The sequence below is a fragment of the Pocillopora damicornis genome, chromosome 3, assembly GCF_964200805.1.
Source record: "Pocillopora damicornis chromosome 3, jaPocDami1.2, whole genome shotgun sequence".
NCBI lineage: Eukaryota > Metazoa > Cnidaria > Anthozoa > Scleractinia > Pocilloporidae > Pocillopora > Pocillopora damicornis.
The window spans coordinates 20,263,728-20,286,680 of record NC_142672.1 but is presented as its reverse complement, the minus strand read 5'-3'; the positions used below and the strand labels follow the sequence as shown (position 1 = coordinate 20,286,680).

Here is a 22,953-nt window from a genome sequence, read left to right as displayed (position 1 = left end):
ACAGAACTTTGAACAGGTTTGATAGCCTACCTGCTCCAAAGCACATAGTCCTACTAGGCTACGATACCTTGCAGCACAGTCCTACCACTACCAAGACCCTATTACAATTTGGGAAGGAAAACAATGCAACAGCCACAATTTTATGCAGGTGGGCGTTCATACTCAGCATTGGATGTTTTCTTGTGATAGTATTTAACAAAAATTATTTTCGGATTCTCTTTAATTGAAACTTGCGATCGGTATCCACACCTGATTACAAACAGTTATAACGTAAATGACGAAAATATGTGACCAGTGGGTATATAGCTTCGCATAATTACTATTCTAGCATAAATAGCGTTGACCTTGTTTACACAAATAGTAGTTTTATTGTAGAAATGAACCTTGCAACCCGTATTCAAATCCGATCACATCATCTGGATCAAATGCACTGTGAATGGGACTTAGAGTTTTCTTGTTGTCCCCCAGACCTCGTAGATTAATCGAAAATAGGCACGTTCCATGCGCTTTATTTCGTACGCTACGTACTACAGGCTTAACCGATGAGCGTATTTGACCTTCAGAGCCTTAAAAACCGGACACATTAAGAGAAACTTTGAACGCAAAAAGACGCAACTCGGGTGCTAGGATAAATAAGTAACCTGCGTACTTAAAATGTGACCAGTCTTTGCTTTGATTTGTAACATATGGTGGCTCAAGACTTTGTAATGTTGCATCATTGATGTTCTTTTTTATCTTCCCTCGTAACTTACAAACTCCTTATTGTCAGCAGATTTCAAATCAAGAACGAATGAACGACACAACGAGACGCACGGAAAAAGAAAGGCCTCTAGTGGCCATTCCCTTCCTCCACTGCCCTCTTTTCCCACCTCGACGCTCTAAAGGGAATCAGGCCGAGAAGTGCACGAATGGAAGACTATATCGTAATTATTAAGGATTAATTTGATATTAGTTTAAATAACTACCAAGTAATTGAAAACTGCATTCTTCCTGTATGTAAGATAGATTCCAAACTTAACTTTTTATATCGCGGGCTGACGGGTATATTAAGACTGATCTATCACGCAATAATACAAATTTGTAACTTTGGCGACAAAGCCTGATTATTGTTATACTTTAAATGCTTACAGCTGTTCCTAATATTATCTGTTTATGTCTTGTCTTTCTTTACAAATTCATTAGGCCTGGAGTAAAACTTTTGAAAATACTCTTTACCCTTTTACTTACAGGTTTATTAGGTTGATATTGTTATTGAATATGTCTTTTGGAAAGTCCTCCAACTGGTTGTTGTCCAAGAACCTGTCAGCAAATGACGACAGTTAGTGTAGGTAACAAGTATTCAGCTGCTTTATCAATCTAAATGCATTATAATTATCATCAATACTCTATATATATATATATATATATATATATATATATATATATATATATATATATCAATACTTGTGGTGGATAGGTGAGGACAAGGCACATTCTTTTGTTTTGGTAAGGAATAACATCAAAGGTAATTGTTCACAATGGAATAAAGAGACTGTATTGAATGAAGCTGGTTCTCCAGAGCATTTGGAATGAAAAAACCAGAGGATATTTGACCACGAAATCTCTGCAAAAAATTCCCTCAGGCTCAATTTTGTTAACCTTTCTAACCCTGTTAATAGCCAGTCAGCCCTCACAAATTAAAGAAACTTCACGGAAAAAAGCTCCGGAAAAGGACGTGTAGCATCTTGTTTTCTATTAAGTGTGGTCGCTTCGTAGGTTTAAAGCTGCTCGTATCCCAAAGTCTACTTGATCAGAAATATTATCGATGGTGGGCCTGAACCTATTAAGCAAACATTAAAAAAGAAACCTTGAAAGTCTTCAAGTGAGTAAACTGTAGTGATGAGCGTATATAGGTATCTTTACTAATTTAGCCCTAAGCCCTCACAAAAACCAAAGACGTTTTAAAAACACAAGAAAACCAGACGCAAAAAACCAGAGAGAACATGGTAATCACAGCTTTGATCAGGTTTCATGGTCTAACAGCTCAAAAGGACAAGGTCTACTTCGTCACGTGACCCCACACCACATGCTTACTATTATTTCTCTATTCTCTCGGAAAGTGGCAAAAAACCCACAATATTAGCACTTTTGAGGTAGCTTGAGTTCAAGAACTAACTGTGAACGTTTCGCACGAGTAAAGTTAGGTTCTGTGTGTTCAGTGTCTTCTTCTTTTTTGGACTTTGGATGGTCTACAGTCAGCCATTCCATTGTTATTATGCATAGTCCTGCAAGTTGATGGCTTTGACAACTGTCCAGATTTAGTGTTTCGGGCCTCCACTACTTGGGGCTCGTCAGGCGTTACAGACAGAGATTGGGCCTTGCTTGGTATTGCCACTGTAGGTTTGTCTAGCTGTTTAGGTAATATTTGATCTTTTTCTTAACGGAGGTGCTTGAAGCTCTTCTGGAGTGGCTCGGATGGATTGCCTCTAGGACATCATCTTTTGTAACAAGGAAGCCTTCTAGGATTGTGTCTTTCAAGCTCTGAACGTTGGGGAACAAGTCGTCTCTCTTTTTCTGGATTTCCTTGAGTTAGTGGTATGGAACAGGAAGGAAGTGACTGGCATTAATGGATTCGACCTCCGCTTCTGCGGGGGAACGCTCACAGTCCTCTATGTAGGCTGTTGACAAAGTGTTGGCTGTCAGCACACCTTTCCTAGGCTTGTAGCATATTTCGTAGTCATACTGCTGAAGTCGCCACAAAAGGGTGCTCTAGCCTTGGGAGCTGATGCTTGGGGCTCATGAATGAAAAAGACCAGGGGCTTTTGATCAGTCCTCAGGATGACTTTCTTAGCTAACACATATTGCTGGTTACGCTCCATACCAAGGACCGGGGAAAGAAAATTGCTTCTCGATTTGTGAGTACATCCGCTCTGCCATCGGGAGCGCTCTACTTATAGATCGTTTTCACGTGACGTCACAGAATTAACTTCCGCCATGTTGATGCACATCTAAGTCTCGTGTTTCAGTCATTACTATATGCAAACACGGTCCAAATTTATAGTTCCGAAATTCGAAAAAAATTAGATAAATGGCGTCTACCAAAAAAATTGCTATTCCTTCGTCTGATCCAGACCATGCCGTCCAAATTTCACTGTTTGATTACGTTAAAAAACTGGGTGTAAAAGTCGGAGAGCATTATCTAAAGAAGATCTCGACTATCGGAATCGATCCTGTTTTGATAGGTGGGAAACACTTCGAGCCTGGCTGCTTACCGCCGGTGGAATCGACTCATTTGCTCTGCTGTTTTGTTTTCAAGATTAGCTATTATACGCAAAAAAGTCTTCCGCAGTCTGTAGGCCTACAATCAAATCTGGATTATTACCGCGAAGGATGGGACAATACACTGCGCTCATTGTTTGGGATGCGGGGCAGGCCTCGCCGAATCATGTTCGCTCGTAGCTTGTGTGCTATTTTACCTTGAGGCCTGAACAAAGGTCAATGGAGGGCTTTCCTGTACGCAAATTAAGTGCCCTTTGATACTTCCCAGTTCCGCAAACAAGGTGGAATACTCTCGTGTCCGCAATATAAATTTTAAATCCGCTAAAAAAATGAAAGTCGACGTCGATGAAACGATGGAGAATCTCAATGAGGAACTTCAGGTTTCTAAGAACTCGGAAGTCTTCTCTGCAAGCCGCGTTCAATAACCGGAGGTGCCAGCGCCGACGCAAGCGAAAATAGAAAACTTTTATTTTGACCTCAGCTAATGCAAAACAAAGCCTGTATTGCTGAGCTTGGTGCCCACTACTGATTCGACATAAAAGGAAATGTCAATAACCTTTACTCCTGGTTCATCAATTATTTGTTTTTTAGACTCGATTTCTTCCCATAGCTGCCTTTCACGTTCTCCTGCAATACGTTTCAGCTCACGATCTCTGGCTCTCTCGCAGTCTCGCTTGGCGGCAGCTTCAAGGTTGGCTTGAAGCTTTTCGACAGAACCACATTTCTGATGACCTAGATTTTGGGTCGGAACCAAATCTGGATCGTAACGATTCCACAGTTTAGCCGCTTTTCCGGAGATAAAATGTTTACCACAGACCTGGTCGTGGAAAGTCTCCGTACTTCTTCTAGTCGACTAGTAATGATTGAAGGTATTCTTGCCATATTAATTCCTTTATCACGACCACTTCAGCTCCCACAGCTAAAAATCGCGCATAAAACCATTTTTTATCATAAACACAACTTCTGGTCAAATTTTTACAGGCAAGTGATGTGTACCAATATGGCGGCTAATTAAATTGAGATCACGTGACTGAAAACGATCCATAGATGTCACTGGTTTACCATGCTGCATCTAAACAAAGCCAAGCGCGTCCTTGGACGCATCTCCTAGGTTCTCTGTTAGATCAATCTCGCTGAAGTACTTGAGTACTGGTGCTTTGGAAACAGCATCTTTGATCTCTTCGAAGGCATTCTTCTGCTCGTGAGTCAAGATCCACTCGCATTCTTGTGAGTCAGGCGGCGTAGTGGCTCTCACATTCCTAAAAGGTTTTGTAGGAATTTAAAAAGTTATTTCACTAGCACTAACAATCTCTGCACTGCTGATACATCTGTTGGTCGCTCCATCTTGATTGTTGCGTCCGATTTCCTTTGATCTGCCTTAATTCCATTCTTCATCATCACATGTTCAATGAATGGCACTTTTGCTTTGCAAACTTCTCCTTGTTCAGTTTGATCTGTTTTGATCAACGACAGTCTTGCTCTATTAAGACTGAAATTTGTTTAGCGCTCGAAAATTGTGTTCGTCCTGCCTGGCAGTAATTATTCGACATTTGTAAGACTTTATCCATCCTAACTTTCTTTTTCTTGCAGACAGAGGGTAAACCAGGATGGATATCGAGGACTTTTTACCCGATACATGCGAGGAAAGACGCTACTTGATGGCCGTCCAGCTTCGAATGTAAATCGATCATAAATTCCATGTTTGAAGTTATTTATTCCAATATTTTTTTAGATCTCCACGAACATTCAGCCTCGGAAGAACTGGAAGTGAATATTTGCTCCGGTGTTTGTGGCTTGGAATGACGTGCTGCTGCTGCTATCTGCTTGGGACGTCATATTTGTTTAGGTATTCAATTTAAATTCGACTAAAACGCAGGTTAAAAGCTGCTGTATAACTTGCAGAGAGTTTCCCATACCATCATGTAGCGCTAGTGGCCCGAATTATCAGAAAAGACAGGGTAAACAGAACTTTGAACAGGTTTGATGGCCTACCAGCTTCAAGGCACAAGCAAGATACCTCGCAGCTCAGTCCTAGCGTTACAAGACCCCCTTACCATTTGGAAGGAAAAAAACATAACACGCATAATTTGATGCTAGTCAAGGTCCACTAGATGTTTTTCTGTGACAGTCTATCGCAGAAAACCCTTTTCGGATTTTCTTCAGTTGAGAAATTGAAACTTATAGGCCGTATGCACATCTGATTACAGGCAGTTATATTAAAAATGACGAAAATATATGACTAATGGGTATACCACTCGACAGCTTCGCATAATTAGAATTCTAGCATAAATAACGTTGACCTTGTTGTACATAGATTGTCGTTTTATCGTAGAATTGAAACATGCAACCCGCACTCAAAACCTCTGGATCAAATGCACAGTGAAAATGGAGCTCTCAGAAGACTGAGAGTACGAAAGGTTTCACCAGTGAGTACTTTTGACTTTCAGAGCCTTAAAAGCCGGTCACATTGACACACCTTTTTGATGCAGTAAGGTGATACTCGAATAGATGAGTAACCTGCGCACCTAAAATGTGACCAGACTTTGCTTTTATTTGCTACATAGTGGCTGGAGACTATGTAATGTTGCTTCAATGATGGTGTTTTGTTCATTTTTCAGCATAACTGACGAACTTATTCTTGTCAGCAGATTCAAAATCAAGTTCGATTGAACGAGACAACGAGACGCCCTTTCCCTTGGGTAGGAAACCTGCCTCTATTGGCCGATGATTAGGGAAATTTCTAGTTCAAAGCACCAAACTCAGAACATACTAACTTCGAAATACAGTTCACAGGTTCTCTTTGATAATTTGTATGGCGAGCAAAATTTAAAGATATGTAAATGGAAATGTATGCAGTGTAACACAGTGGTAAGAAGATGGCGTCCATAGGTGCATTTGACTCACAGCCCTACCGCATTTCACTTGCAGAGGAAATAAATTCCATGTTCACGAAAATATAACATTCCTCATTCGTAGCTGATTTCATTTGGAGCTGTGACACATTGCTCGTATCTGCTGGTATTTTTTAATGCGCGATAGATTTGAAGCTTTTTTTACACAAGTAAGACAGACTCTAACTTACAGCCATTGCAGCTGCGCGTTGTTACCGAAAATTCCCGATGGTAATTTCTTCAACTGGTTGTTGTTCATTTTCCTACCAAAAGTAATAGAAAGAGGTGTTGTTTACAATGTGCTTTTTAGCATGGTGCGGGCATTGTGTATGCTCGAAAATTTTTGTTAATGTAATCATCTGTTAACAAAGTCATATTGTCCAAGAATCGATGTCTTCCTTTCGAGTTTACACATAGAGACATAGTTAGCACTACGATTTATAATCTGGTACAAAACTGATCGAGGCTCCTTGGATTTTTTTTTTTTGTTAAGCAGTGAAAACAACTAATTACCCTCCCATTACCCATTGACGTAATACGTAAGGTTTAACATTACCCACTGTTATTGAGAATAATGTTCATTATAAGCCAAAGGACATTGATCGCAGGAAGAGGGAGGTTAAGATACCAAAATGTGTGTATAGTTTTGTTTAGATCTAATTACACAGTATCTTTACTTGTACTGGCACAAATGATAGTCTTGGAGATAAATATTTTAGATTGTTGTCGATTAGACCTCTAACATAAAAAAAAATCAAGGTGTTGATTAAGTGAAAACGTCTACATGTAAATGTCATTATTTGTCAAATTGTTAAGCATTTTCACTAACTGAAACAAGAATCTTACTGAGACTCTTACAAACTTTTTTTACATAATTATAGTTGAAAATCTTTATCCACGTGATTGCCACGAGAGGAAAGCCCGTGAAAAGTGAGATGTGTAAGGTTCGAAATCAAATTTCCTCAGCAAATTAAGGGAACGTGGAAAAAGTCTGCCTTGCAAAAACAATGAACAATGTATGTCACGATTGACGAAGGACTGTTGTCGGTCGCGGCGGACTGTTGTAGAAAAGAGAGATGGTGAAATCTTTTTCAATCACCCAAAGCCACCTCACCTATTTGTCGACCGAACACCAACAGATTGCAGCACTGTTATTTGTACGGAAGTATCTGTTTTAGTGAAAATTGTTTTGTATAAGGTGTTGATAAAACTTTCTTCAGTACTGTCCGGTCATATCTGTTTTGATATAATCCTGCGCCAGGCAAAAACATTTAAATGTTATAGCATAACAAGCTTCATTAGGTTTAAAGATGCGCTCGTTTTGTATTCCAAAATGAAGTCATTTCGCCGTACTAGGGCACTGGAAAGCAAAAATGTGAACAAGCACTGGAGATTTTGCACTCTCCAGTGGCCTTGTAGATCCTGGATGTAGAGAAGTGTCCATAGAAATTAAGTCCAGCGATATTTTAAGCCGAAGGTGAAAGCGGCGTAACATGCCTTTGGCTGTATCTTATGGAACCCTGCCAATTGAACTATTTCACTGACCAAATCAGACACCTTCTCACTGACGATTCCTTCAGATACCTTCGTGAGCCTATTGCTGCTCTTAGATGGTTCTTCTCTCCCATTGTTATACGAATGTCCGTTTCCTAAAATACTTCTTTCACACTTTCTTTCATGTTTGGTTTGCGATAAACCATCGCTTCTTTTTGTTTGAGAAGTGGCCAAAATCTGAACCCAGGGTACTCAACATGTCTCACCATCTCTTGATATTTATTGTAAAGCCTGCCCCACCAGCATCATCGACGAACGAGCGCTGCTCAGTGACAGGATCTCTTTATCGCAAGTAATAAGTTAATAATTGTCTTTACGTCTTAATCACAAACGTAAGTATGATGTTTCCTTCTGTATTTATTGTTTTTGTTATCGTTCCTGTGAGCATCACCAGGCGCATGTAAAAGCCGAGTTAGCATCCCTCTAATGTAGTTTCTCTTTGATTTCGATTGGCCTTTTTCGAGTGACGTTTTTGACTCTCAATCCTTGGCCTAAGCGGGACCGATATATGAGTACCTTGGTTATTTTGTTCAGGTTCCGTTTTATATTTATGGGCAACTAACTAAATTACCTGCTCTGTTTTGGGCTTGTCCCAGCGAAATGAAAACAGACAATGGGAATTTGAAAATGCCGCCAATTTGCTTCGAAAGTTGTGTTATGGAAATATTGTTGTTCCCATGCCTTTCCGCGCGTAAAATTTCTCTCTTGTTATAAACATCTGCACTCATTTCGCCGCTGTGTCTCCAGTGTGTTCATTTGAGCATGCGCGTATGAAAAGCTATGTTTAGATTTATACTGCCAGGTATAGTCATGGCATCAAATTTATATCCTGTTTGAAATAATTTGTCTAGGACTTCAGAGGAGATGATCAAAATCGAACCGGCGTGTTTGTCTTCTTTTCAGGATTTATGAAGCATAATTTGTATGCTCAATAGTCACTGATATATTCTCTGTGGTTTTGAACTCCCAAGCGGTGGATAGGTGAGGAATAACGCCAAAGAGAGTGGTCCAGAATGGAACGAGGAAACTGTATTAAGAAGTAACTTATCGGAAAAAAATATAGGAATTGGTATGAATACTTTCACCTCTAGTTCTGCAGGAAAACGCTGACAGTCCTTTATGTAGGCTCTTGAGAGAGTGTTCGCTGTTAGCATATCTTTCTTAGGCTTGTAGCGTATCTCGAGGTCATACAGCTGAAGTCGCGACAAAAGGATGCTCTAGCCTCTTGGGAGCTGATCCCATAGGCTTCTGCTTAAATAACATCTGGGGCTTTCGATCAGCCCACAAGATGACTTTAACAGGCGAACAAATGGTGGCTACGCTACGTGCCAAGGACCAGGACCAAAATTCACTTCCGATCTGCGAGTACTTCCCCTCTGCCAACCGGATCGGCCCACTTCTACATGTCACTGGTTGACCATGCAGCATCAGTACAAAGGCAAGCGCATCCTTGGACGCTTCTCCTGGGTTCTCAGTTAGGTCACCCTCGCTGAAGTACTTGAGTACTGGTGCTTTGGAAACACTGTCTTTAATCTTTTCGAAAACATCTTTTCTGCTCATGAGTCCAGATCCACCAGCAATATTACGAGTCAGGCGGCGCATTAACTCTCACTTTTGTGAAATTGATCAGGGCTTTTTGATCAGTCCGCAGGATGACTTTCTTACCGAACACATATTGGTGGTTATGCTCCATGCCAAAACCTAGGACCAAAAATTACTTCTCGAACCGGGAATACTTCCTCTCTGCCAACGCAAGCGCCCCACTTCCAGATATAACTGGCTGACCATGGTGCATCAGTAAAAAGCCAAGCCCGTCCTTGGGCGCATCTCCTTGGCCCTCTGTTGGTCCACTCTCGCTGAAGTACTTAAGTACTGGTGGTTTTTTAACAGCGTCGTTGATCTTTTGGAAGGCTTCGTTTCACTCATGAATCCAGATCCACTAGCATTCCTGCGTGTCAGGCGGCGTAGTGGCTCTCGCATTTCTGAAAGCTTTTGTAGGAATTTAGAAAGGAACTCCACAGGCCCTATAAATCTTTGCACTACTGCCACATCTTTGTTATCATATGTCCAAGGAATGGCACTTCGCTTCATTTGAATTTGAACTTCTCCTTTTTTTAGTTTGCTCAATAACAGTCTGGTTCCATTATGACTAAAATTTGTTTAGTGCTTGAAAATTGTATTTTTGTCCTGTCTACGCAGAAACTGTTCCACATTTCGAAGACTATATCGATCCTACCATTATTTTCCCGAGAGGCAAAGGGTAAACCAGAGCGGAGATCAAGGGGTTCTTGTCCTGATGTATGTCATGAAAGTTGGCAATCGATAGTCGTCCAACTACGAGCGTAAATTGAGGGTTAATTCCATATTTGAAGCCAATTTTCCAATTCTATTCTAGATACCACCAAGATCTAGCCTCGGAAGAACTTGGACATTAGAGATGAAGATTTTCTGCGGTGTTCAAGACGTGGAACTAATGCGCTGCTGCTGCTATTTGCCTGTGACGTCATATTTCTCAAGGTTCTGCCGCCGTGTCTCGGTCCAAAACACAGGTTAAAAGCTGCTATAAATCTTGCTGAGAGCTTCCCATGCCACCGCGTAACGTTACCGGCCCAAAATATCAGAAAAGACAGGATAATTAGAACTTTGAACAGGTTTGATAGCCTATCTGCTCCAAAGCAAATGATTCTACTAGGCCACGATACCTCGCAGCACAGTCCTACCTTTACAAGATCCTCTTACAATTTGGGAAGGAAAACAATCCAAGAGCCACAATTTCATGCAAGTGGAGGTTCATACTCAGCATTGGATGTTTTCTTGTGATAGTATATGACAAAAATCATTCTCGGATTTTCTTTAATTGAAACTTGCGATCGGTATCCAAACGGTATTACAAACAGTTATAACGTAAATGACAAAAATATGTGACTAGTGGGTATACCACTAGACAACTTCGCATAAATACCATTCTAGCATAAATAGCGTTGACCTTGTTTTATATAAATTGTAGTTTTATCGTAGAATTGAACCTTGCAACCCGTATTCAAATCCGATGATCACATCCTCTGGATCAAATGCACAGTGAATGGGACTCCTAGAGAGCCTTATTGAGAGAATCCAATAAATGATATCGTTCCTGAGTTTTCTTGTTCCCCCCCCCCCGATCGAAAATAAGCACCTTGAATGCGCTTTATTTCGAACGCTAAGTACTACAAGTTTAACCGGTGAGTGTATTTGACCTTCAGAGCCTTAAAAACCGGAGAGAAATTTTAAGAGTAATTTTGGACACAAAAAGATGCAACTCGGATGCCAGGATAAATTAGTAACCTACGTACTTAAAATTTTACCAGACTTTGCTATGATTTGTCTCAGAATGGCTCAAGACTTTGTAATGTTGCATCATTGATGGTCTTTTTTTTATCTTCCCTCGTAACTTACGAACTCTTCCTTGTCAGCAGATTTCAAACTAAGCGCGATTGAACGACACAACGAGACGCACTTCCCTTTGGGTGGGAAAAAGAAAGGCCTCTAGTGGCCATTCCCTTCCTCCATCCCCTCTTTTCCCACCTCGACGCTCTAAAGGGAATCAGGCCGAGAAGTGCACGAATGGATCACTTTACCTTATTTATTAAGGATTAATCTGATGTTAGGGTAAATAATCACCAAGTAATTGAAAACTACATTCTTCCTGTATGTAAGATAGATTCCAAGTTCAGCTTTTTATATCGGGGGCTGACGGATATATTAAGACTGATCTATCACACAAAAATACAAATTTATAACTTTGGCGACAAAGTCTAATTATTGTTATACTTTAAATGCTTACAGCTGTTCCTAATATTATCTGTTTATGTCTTCTTGTCTTTCTTTACAAAGTCATTAGGCCTAGAGTAAAACTTTTGAAAATACTCTTTACCCTTTTACTTACAGTTGTCTTAGGTTGATATTGTTATGGAATATGTCTTTTGGCAAGTCCTCTAACTGGTTGTTATCCAGCTGCCTGTCAACAAATGACGACAGTTAGCGTATTGAACAAGTATTCAGCTGCTTTATCAATCTAAACGCATTATCATTTTCATCAATACTTTTAACCAGCTAGAGATGTTTTGGAAAGAACCAATTAAATTCAATTCTAAATCTCGCTCTTCTTTTGCTGATGTCTGTAAAAACATCCATCTATGATTTCTCCAATTACATCCTGCTTATAGGGATCCCGATAAACTTGTTTGATTCTCTTTTTACCGTTTACGACTAATTTGTGATAAGACTGGTTAGGAAAAGACTAATTTCCTACGGTCACAGCAAAATAAAAGAGCCGCAAGCAAGTATTGAGTCATTTTCCTACATTAGAGCCGCAGCCATCTTTGAAGAGAGTCCTCTGAGCTCTGAGGCTAATAAAGTTTCACATAGATATCACTGTACCAGTATCATCGATGAAGAACAACCGTAGCTGTAGAGGAGCAGAGGACCTTACTTAAAGGATTAGTCATCTTTGGGGACGCAAGAAACAGCTCTATAAGAATTTAAAGAACATTTCTGGACTCAAAACCGAGTGCATCCATTTTGTTCTACAACATTTTGTAGTCCTTTGCCTGATGGTTTCGTTGACACTTGATTCATCATCCACTAACACCTCGCAAGCGTAGAGCGGTAAACCCCTATATTTTTCGGTGCACATAGAGTGTTCTTTAAACTTTTTTCTTTCGCTGACGTAGTATTTTATATTTTCTTGCACTATGAAATCCTATCAAATTGATCGCATTCCAATAACAGGACTGCCGATTAAGAGTCTGAGTCTTAAGGATACCAAACAAAGGCCCATTTTTCCAAAAAAGAAATATTAAATCAAAGTATCCAATAAATGATGCAACCCAAGCAATAACAACAATGGTAATGATAACAACGATGTTTATGATACTACTTCTACGTATATACTATGATTTAATACTAATCTTTTTCAAAAAAAATTAATGAAATAAAATAATCTGCAGCTAGAAACTAAATCCATGTTTAAAACAACTACGCTTAAAAAATCGATCAAAAGCTAATAAATCTAAATTTTCATGGTGGAATTCCTTCCCTCTATTGTCTGTACTTCAAAGTCAGTATTGCTTGCATCACAAGGACTCTTCGAGTTAATCTTGAGCCCCTCAGGCAGATGAGGCTGTGATATCTGAAGCATTCTTGGCCCATTCCGCCGGTTGTGGTAAATATAAGGGGTGTCAATGTTCCGTGTTCGATGTCGAGAATGCTCATTGAGTACTGGTGCTTCTTCTCATTCTCTTGCATACTGTAGATATTTTGTGGCTCTAGGCTCTTAGAGGATTCGGCACTTGGGTGGCAGATCCTGACATCAAAGAATGCCGATCGTTGGTGTTCCACTTACATGAATGAGCAGCCTTGTGCTTTTTTAGTTCCTCTGTTCAGCTGTTCTATGCTGATGTCTTGAAGGAGGGGTTCGACTTCAAAATCGCTGCACATCGTATTTAAAAGCTCAGCTTCCAGATCTCTCAGCCCATTATGTTGTTGTACGACAAATCTGCCTCGTTTACAAATCATGGCGTGATCTCGCGTTAAGACCTTACCGCATACACACGTGGACACGCGGAGGGAATTTCATCGACTGGTCAGTCATATTGTAGTTGGAGAGTATTACGAAACTCTTGTTTAACCAGGTAGAGGCCAAGTTTCACTGAGAGGAAGTACTGTCAGCCACAATGATGACCCTTTTCAGCTGCCAGGAGTAGTGCTCGCTCGATCTTTGGTGGTGACCTCACCCTAATCCTCTTTGCCCTACCTTTGAGTTCTCCTGGTCTTTCACAACTGACTACGTTCTGTGCCAACTTACTAAGAAACTCGTCTGGTAGCTGGTGTGTTCGAGATGTTTGAGATGTAATATGCTTCACAAGTGGTGTTGTCACCTTGACTGATGAAGCGTACTCCCGGCTTGAATTTGCAAGGCACAGGCGTCTCCCAGGTGAGTAGGAGCGCTACGATGTCCCTATCTAGCTGATAACGCTTGTGTATGTTAGCGCAGGAATAAGTATCACAGATATTGTTCTCTTCAGTGACTCCAGTAGATCCTGGTACTTGGGCAGTGTTCTTAGAAAGTAAGTCCACTGATGCTTTAAGCCGAAGGTGAAAGCGGCATAGCATGCCTATGGCTGTGTCTGAGCGAACCATGCTAATTTAACTACTTCATTGAGCCAATCAGACACCTCCTCACTGACGAATTCCTCTTGATACTCTCGTGAGCCTATCGCCGCGCCCCGATGTATCTTCCCTTCTACTATTATGTTAATTTCCATTGCCATTAATACTTCTTTCACACTTTCTTTCTTGTCTGGCTTTACGATAATCCATCAGTTCTTGTCGTTTGGGAAGAAGCCAGAATCTGGACCCAGGGTACTCAGCAGTCCCTACTATCTCTTGATTTCTGTAGTAGAACCTGTCCCACCCGCACCATCGGCGAACCAGCAATGTTTTTTACATCACCTGTAGACTCGTAATTAGAGGTTGGATGCTGCAAGTACAGAGACATAGCGATCGGATCTCCCCATGTGGTAACTTCTGCTCATTGACCGGATCTCTTTACACCAGTGATAAGTTAATAATTGACTCTACCTCTTTGTAACAAACGTACTTATTATGTTTACTTCTGTTATTATTGTTTTTAATCGATCCTTTGGCACCACCACTTGCATATAAAAGCTGAGTTTGTATCCTATTAAAGTAGTTTTCCCTTTGATTTCGAGAGGTCGTTTTCGAGTGACGTCTTTTGACTCTTGACCCTTAGCCCAAGCGGAACCGATATGTGAGTGCCTTTGTTATTTTGTTTGGTAACGTTTTATAGTTACGGGCAAAAGATACAAAACAACATAAAATTGGTTTTTATGTTCTACATGATTTCTTAGATCATACTAGCTAAGGAACTCGTTTTGTTTAAGATACTATGTTTTCTCTTCGGTGTTCCATATTAATGCCTAAAATAAGTTAAGGAGGTGCTCAATATTACATGTAACGAGTAAAATTATATTCGGTCAAGTGAAGTTGCAGGTTGGACGGAAACTTCCCTGAAAATGGTAACTTTATCTGTTTTAGTATGGGCTTATCCCAGCGAAATGAAAACAAACGATGGGAATTTAGAAAATGCTGCCATTTTGCCTCGATAGTGATATTATGGAAATACTATCACTCCTATCCCTTTTCGCGCCTAAAATTTCTAGCGTGTTAGAAGCATTTGCACTCATTCTGTCGCTATGTCCACTCCATGAGTTCAGTTTAGCATGCGCAAATGAATATATTGCCAGGTATAGTCATGATATAAAATCTATATCCTGTCTAAAATAATTTGTCTGAGACTTTAGAAGAGATAATCAAAAGGGAACCGGGGTGTTAGTCTTCTGTTCAAGCTTTATGAAGCATAATTTGCATGCTTTATAGTCAGTGATATATACTCTGTGGTTTTAAACTCTCAAGTTGTTGATAGGTGAGGAAAAGGCACATTTTTTTTTTCTTCGTAAGGAATAACATCAAATGGAGTAGTCCACAGTGGAATAAAGAGACGTGTTGAATGACACTGGTTCTATATTATTTTTCAGAGTATTTGAAATGAAAGTAACCGAGGATATTTTACCACAAAATCTCGGCAGAAAATTCCCTCGTGCTCAATTTTGTACACCTTTCTAATCCTGTTAATAGCCAGTCAGCCCACACAAATTATAGAAACTTCTCGGAAAAAAAAGCTGAGGGAAAGGAGGTATGGCATCTTATTTTTCATTATGTGTGGTGGCTTCGTAGGTTTAAAGCTGCCCGTGTTCCCAGAGTCTACTTGATCAGAAATATCATCGATAGTGGTTCTGAACTTTTTAAGCAAATATGAAAAAATAAACGTTGAAAGTCTTCAAGTGTGTAAACTGATGTGATGAGTTTACGTAGGTATCTTTACTAATCTAGCCTTAAGCCCTCGGAAAAAAAAAATTATTTTTAAAAACACAGGAAAGTTAGGGATTGGTGATAAGATCTTTCTTATATCATGAAAAAATATATCCTATGATTTATTATGAGCCGCTGGCAAAATCTGTCTTTAACAGAAAAATACTATGGGTTTACTCTTTTCTCAAGGAGATTTCAAATGGGAGAACTTAAACATAGTTTGAATTCTGCTGAACGTTAAATAATGTTTGGCCAGTCAGAATCATTAAGTCATTACTTAAAGTATGATGGTCATTTCAATTCAACTTTCAACTCAGGAAACTAACAAACAAAAACATTACGCGTCTCAGCCAACATAAGAGGCTCTGAGAATCTCTTTTTCCTGATGGTATGACATAAGACTCCTGTGAGAGTACTTCCAGTGCCTCTTGTTGTACTGTCATGGAATCTTCGTTTCGCTGGCAGAATTTCGTGGGGAAACCAATGAAATATGTGGAAAATGTTCGCGGCCCAAAATATCAGAGAGGACATGGTAAACACAGCTTTGATCAAGTCTCATGGCCTACCAGCTCAAAAGCACAGGGTCTACTTGGTCACCTAACCTTACACCACAGGCTTACTACTATTTTGCTCTTCTCTCCGAAAGTATCCAAAAAACAAAATATAAGCACTTTTGAAGTAGCTTGATTTCAAGAACTAACTATTAACATTTCGTACTAGTAAAGGTAGGCTCTATATGTTCAATGTCTCCTTCTTGTTAGACTTTGGATGGTCTACAGTCAGCCATTCGATTTTAGTCCTGCAAGTAAGTTGATGGCTTTGACAACCGTCCAGATCTAGTGTTTCCCGCCTCCACTACTTGGGGCTTGTCAGGCCTTACTTATTAATACCACCGTGGGTTTTTTAAGCTGTTTAGGTAATATTTGAGCCCTTTCCTAGCGGAGATGCTTAAGGCTTATCTGGAGTGGTTCGGATGGATTGCCGTTAGAAGATCATCTTTTGCAAGTTTTTGTTTTTCAAGCTCTGAGGCGTTGGGGGACAGGTCGTCATTCTCTCTCTCTCTCTGGATTTCCTTGAGTTAGTAATCTGGAACAGGAAGGAAGTGATTGGCATGAATGGGTTCGGCCTCTACTTCAGTGGGGGAACGCTCACAGTCCTCTACGTAAGCTCTTCACAAAGTGTTGGCTGTCAGCATAACTTTCCTAGGCTTAAAGTGTATCTCGTGGTCATATTGCTGAAATCACGACAAAAGGGCGCTCTAGCCTTGGGAGCTGATGCTTAGGGCTCGTGCATAAAAAAGATCAGGGGATTTTGATCGGTCACCAGGATGACTTTCTTTCTCCATACCAAGGATCGGGCAAAAAAGTTCCTTCTCGATCTGTGAATACCTTCTCTCTCCCACCGGGAGCGCCATTCTTACAGATGTCACTGGTTAACCGTGCTGCATCTAAACAAAGCCAAGCGCATCCTTGGGCGCATCACCTAGGTTCTTTGGTAGATCACTCTCGCTAAAGTATTTAAGCAATGGTGCTTTGGAAAGAGTCTCTTTGATGTCTTCGAAGGCATTTTCTGCTATTGAGTCCAGATCCACTCGGATTCTTGTATGTCAGGCGGCGTAGTGGTTCTTACAGTTCCGAAAGGTTTTGTAGGAATTTAGAAAGTTATTTCACTAGCTCTAATAATCCCTGCACTGCTGATACATCTGTTGGTCTCTCCATCTCGACTGTTGCGTCCGATTTCCTTTGATCTCCCTGCATTACATTCTTCGTCATCACATGTTCAATGAGTGGCATTTTGCTTCATTTCAATTCAAACTTCTTCTTGTTCAGTTCGATCTGTGTCGCTCAACTACAGTCTCATTCTATTAAGACTGAAGGTTGTTTAGCGCTCGAAAATTGTGTTTGTCTTGCCTAGCAGTAATTATTCCACATCTGTAAGACTTTATTTATCCTACCTTTCTCTTCCTTGCAGGCAACTGGCAAACCAGGGCGGATATCCAAGACTTCTTACCCGATCCAGCTTCGAGTGTTAATCGAGGATAAATTCCATGTTGGAAGTTATTTTTTCCAATATTTTTCTAAATCTCCACGAAGATTCAGCTTCGGAAGAATTGGAACATAGAGATGAAGAGTTGCTCAGGTGTTTGTGGCTTAGAACTGATGCGCTGATGCTGTTATCTGTTTGGGACGTCATATTTGTGTAGGTGCTATCACTGTGGGTCAGTACAAAGTCAACTCACATTTGACTGAAATACAGGTTAAAAGCTGCTATATGTCCTTCTGAGAGTTTCCCATGCCACCTTGTAGCGTTAGTAGCCCGAATCAGAAAAGACAGGGTCAACAGAAATTTGAACAGGTTTGATGGCACACCAGCTCCAAAGCGCATGGTTTTACTTGGTCACGATAATTCGCAGCAAAGTCCTACAATTACGAGACCCCTTTCAATTTGGGAAGTAAAACAACATAACACGCATAATTTTATGAAAGTCGAGGTTCATACTCTGTATTAGATGTTTTTCTGTGATAGTAACCCTTTTCGGATTTTCTTCAATTGAGAAATTGAAATTTGCGGCTGGTATCCACATCTGGTTACAAGCAGTTATATTAAAAATGACGAAAATATGACTAATGGGTATACCACGCAACAGCTTCGCATAGTTAGAATTCTAGCATACACAACGTTGACCTTGTTGTATATAGAATTTCGTTTTATGGTAGAATTGAAACTTGCAACCCGCATTAAAAAGCAATGATCACATCCTCTGATTCAAATGCTGAGTAAAAATAGGGCTCTTAGAAACTTGTATGCTAAATACTACAGGTTTCACCGGTGGGTACTTTCGAGTTTCAGAATCTTAAAAACTAGTCACATTGAGACACCTTTTTGATGTAGCATGGTGATACTCGCACGCTAGAATGAATTAGTAACCTGCGCACTTAAAATTTGACCAGACTTTTCTTTGATTTGTTACATAGTGGCTAAAGACTGTGTAATGTTGCTTCATTGGTGGTCTTTTGTTCATTTTCCAACATAACTAACGAACTCATCCTTTTCAGCAGATTCAAAATCAAGCTCGATTGAGCGAGACAACGAGACGCCCTTTCCTTTGGGTAACAAACCCTTTCCTTTGGGTGGGGGCCATTCCCCTCCCCCACTCCCCCCTTTTCCCGCCTCGACGCTCTAAAGAGAATCAGGCTGAGAGGTGTTCGAACGGATTACTACACCGTAGTTAATAATGATTAATCTGATCTATTGGGGTAAATAATTACCAAGTAATTAAAAACTATATTCCTCCCTCATGTAGGATGAATTCCAAGCTTAGTTTTTTATATTGGGGCTGAAGGTTCTATTAAGACTGATGTATAAAATAATGATAGAAAGCTGTGACTTTGGTGACAAAGTCTAATTATTGTAATGCCTTAAATGTCACTAACTTTCCCTAAAAGTATCTGTTTACGTCCTCTTGTCTTCCTTTAACAGTCAGTAGAATTAAAACCAGGAAGAATAGTCTTTACTTTTTGACTGACAGATATTTTAGTTTGGAACGTATGAAACAGCTCGATAACAAGTTAGCAGACGAACCACGAGAGTCCACTTATGGAAGTTAAACCAAACAAGTTCAACTTGGAAACTTATCGAGATGGCTTTTGCTTTAATAACTTGGGAATTAGAGCTCCCATAGTAATTACATGCCAAATATGAACGAATGACTAAATCGTACTAAACAAACTAAAATACTTCATAACAAGTTAAATACATAAATGTCGATAACAAGTACCACTGACTTTCATACCACAAAGAAACAGCAATAGGTAAATTAAGGAGTGCTCCACTTATTATTGACCTGACCCTGTTTCGATTTGTTGCATGGAGTTTAGAGATCGACGCTGCGTAATTTTCCTCGTTGTGATAGATTTCTTTATCTGTTTTACTGGATTTTCTTAAGATGAGCTATGTCATTTTGTGACCAAAGATGCTTATCATAGGAAAATTTGTAAAAGGCGAAAGTTAGGAGTGCAGTATTTGACAGCAAGATTACATAAAAAAAAAAAAAGAAACAAAACTACGGATAGAAAGGAAATTCTAATCCAAAACACTAACTTCAGAACACACTAACTTTAAAATACATTTCACAAGCTTTCTTTGATAATTTGTATAGCGAGCAAGTGAGGACAGGGATGTAACACAGGGGTAAGAGGGTGCTGTCCACAGGTACATTTGACCCACACACCTATCTTATTTTACTTGCAGAGGAAATAAATTTCATTTTACGAAAATAAAACATTTCTTCTTTGTAGCTGATTTCATTTTGGATCCCCGACAACGCGACTTATATCTGTTAGTATTTTTGACGCGTTCCTTACAGAAATAAGACAGACTCCAAACTTACAGCCATTTCAGCTGAATGTTGTTACTGAAAATTCCTGATGGTAATTTCTTCAACTGGTTGTAGTTCAACGACCTGCCAAAAGTAATAGAAAGGGGTGTTGATTACATTGTGCTTGTCAGCATGGTGTGGGCACTGTGTATGCTCTAAAATGTCGTATTTTGTTTTAATCTGCAAAAAAAGTCATATTGTCCAGGCACCGATGTCTTCTTTTCGGTTTTACATATAGAGACCTAAGGTGGCATTACGAATTATTACCTAGCACAAATTTAATTGAGACTTATTGGTTTATTTTTTTGTTCAGTACTGAAAACAATAGCTGAAATTATTTCTAGCTCACTTTGAGAGTGTGCACGAGAGCACCAGGCAGTCGTGCTACCTGCCATCTCACCAAATTTGATGAAACTTAGCCAATTCAAAGGGTCTACTATAAAACTCAAACACGCAAACTTGTTTCTGTTTTGGTTATTTCCGTGGGTAGATGGACTACTTCCCCGGTTTCTCTCGGTTTTCACCAAGGAAATCGCTTCAAAATAGGGAAAATGTTTGAAGCTCTCTAAAGGTTTGCATAGGTATTGTTACATCCTTAATAAATGTATGACTCAAGTATCGTTCAATTTCATTGCCGGCTTATCAACCAACAGAGACAAATATATTACTGTGTTTTTAAACTTTTCGATTCATCCAAATATTTGATAACTTTGAGGTAAAATATCTCCCCTTGCCAGAAAGCTACATTGCTTATTTTCATACCCCCTCATAATAATTTGGGACTTAGAGTTCCAATAGTAACTACATGCCAAAATTGAACGAATGACTAAATCGTACTAAACAAACTAAAATACTTCGTAACAAGTTAAATACCATAAATGTCACTAACAAGTACATCTGACTTTCATACCACAAAGAAAAACGGCAATAGTAAATTAAGGAGTGCTCCACTGATTATTGACCTGACCCTGTTTCGATTTGTTGCATGGAGTTAAGAGATCGACGCTGTGTCATGTTCCTTGTTGTGATAGATTTATCTGTTTTACTGGATTTTCTTTAGATGAGCTATGTCATTTTGTGACCAAAGATGCTTATCATGGCAAAATTTGTAAAAGGCGAAAGTTTGGAGTGTAGTATTTCACAAGAAGATTACGTAAAAAAAGAAACAAAACTACGGATAGAGAGGAAATTCTAATCCAAAACACTAACTTCAGAACACACTAACTTAAGAACACATTTCACAAGCTTTCTTTGATAATTTGTATAGCGAGCAAAATTTGAAGATAAATAAATGGGAATGGCAAGTAGCATTTAGCAGAAGTAAGGAGAGGGATGTAACACAGGGGTAGGAGGGTGGTGTCCAAGGGTGCATTTGACCCACACTCCTATCTTATTTTACTTGCAGAGGAAATAAATTTTATTTTACGAAAATAACACATTCCTTCTTAGTAGCTGATTTCATTTTGGATCCCAGAAAATGCTGCTTATATCTGCTACTATTTTTGACGCGATCCTTACAGAAATAAGAGACTCCAAACTTACAGTGTTTTCAGCTGAGTGTTGTTACTGAAAATTTCCGATGGTAATTTCTTCAACTGGTTGTTGTTCAACGACCTACCAAAAGTAATAGAAAGGGGTGTTGATTGCATTGTGCTTGTCAACATGGTATGGGTACTGTGTATGCTCTAAAATCTCGTGTTTTGTTTTAATCTGCTTAAAAAAAAGTCGTATTGTCCAACAACCGATGTCTTCCTTTCTGTTTTACATATAGAGTCCTAGGGTGGTATTACGAATTATAATCTGGCACAAATTTAATTGAGACTTCTTGGTTTATTTTTTTGTTTAGCACTGAAAACAATATCTCAAGATATATAACAAACAAAATCTCTGCAAGAAAATTATTTCTAGCTCACTTTGGAGAGTGTCCACGAGAGCACCAGGAAGTCCTGCTAAAGGCCATCTTACAAATTTTTAGGAAACTTTGCCAATTCAAAGGGTCAACCCTAAAACTCAAACAGGCAAACTGGTTTCTGTTTTGGTTATTTCCGTGGGTAGATGGACTACTTCCCCGGTTTTTTTGGTTTTCACGAAGGAAATCGCTTCAAAATAGGGAAAATTTATGAAGCTCTCAATGCAATGATATTTAACCTATTACTCTAAAGGTTTGCATAGGTATTGTTACATCCTTAATAAATGTACCACTCAAGTATCAGTCAATTTGATTGCCGGCTTGTCAACCAACAGAGACAAATAAATGACTGTGTTTTTAGACTTTTCGATTCATCTAAATATTTGATAACTTTGAGGTAAAATATCTCCCCTTGCCAGAAAGCTACAACACTTATTTTAATCCCCCCTCATAATCCATCATTTCATCTCTAAAAAGCATCTACAAAATCTTTGGGCACTGCTGTATTTTTGTCTTGACTGCATTTAAAAATTTGCGACTGTGACAAGCTTCTCTCGACTACATCTGTCACGCAGTTATAGCTCTAGACGGTTACTTGAGCAAATAAACCTACATTTTATGGCTGTTTATACAAGGTGATTGATCAGGGAAGCTAAAAAAATGTGAACAGCTTTCGAGAGTTTTTGTAGGAATGGAAAATTTCACGTTTGAAGACATGCATTAGGCGAGATATTGATGGGACAATCGCAGCGTTTCTTTCTTCTGTCAGTTATTTCTTTGGAGACTTGCTTAAATCAGCAAATATGTCTTTTGTAATGGCATCCTCGTCTCGGAGAGGCGATGGTCAGCGCATCAGTGTTGGTGGGCTCTTGAGTGGCTCAAAAGCCCGATTCTTGAGTGGCAATCTTTGTTGCAGTTGGAACAGATGTAATTGGTGGCCTCTTGATCTGATCTTTGACGTTTCTTTCTCGTCCCCCTCTTGATAGTCGCCTCGGCCCTGGCCTTCATCTCAGCCCTGTGAGCCCCGTCCT

General features: G+C 39.6%; 1 pseudogene; it reads right to left on the bottom strand.

Moving 5' to 3' along the window:
• Positions 1 to 12,782: 12,782 nt before the first annotated feature.
• LOC149048752 (uncharacterized) lies at positions 12,783 to 17,049 on the bottom strand (annotated as a pseudogene).
• Between the last annotated feature and the right edge of the window lie 5,904 nt (positions 17,050 to 22,953).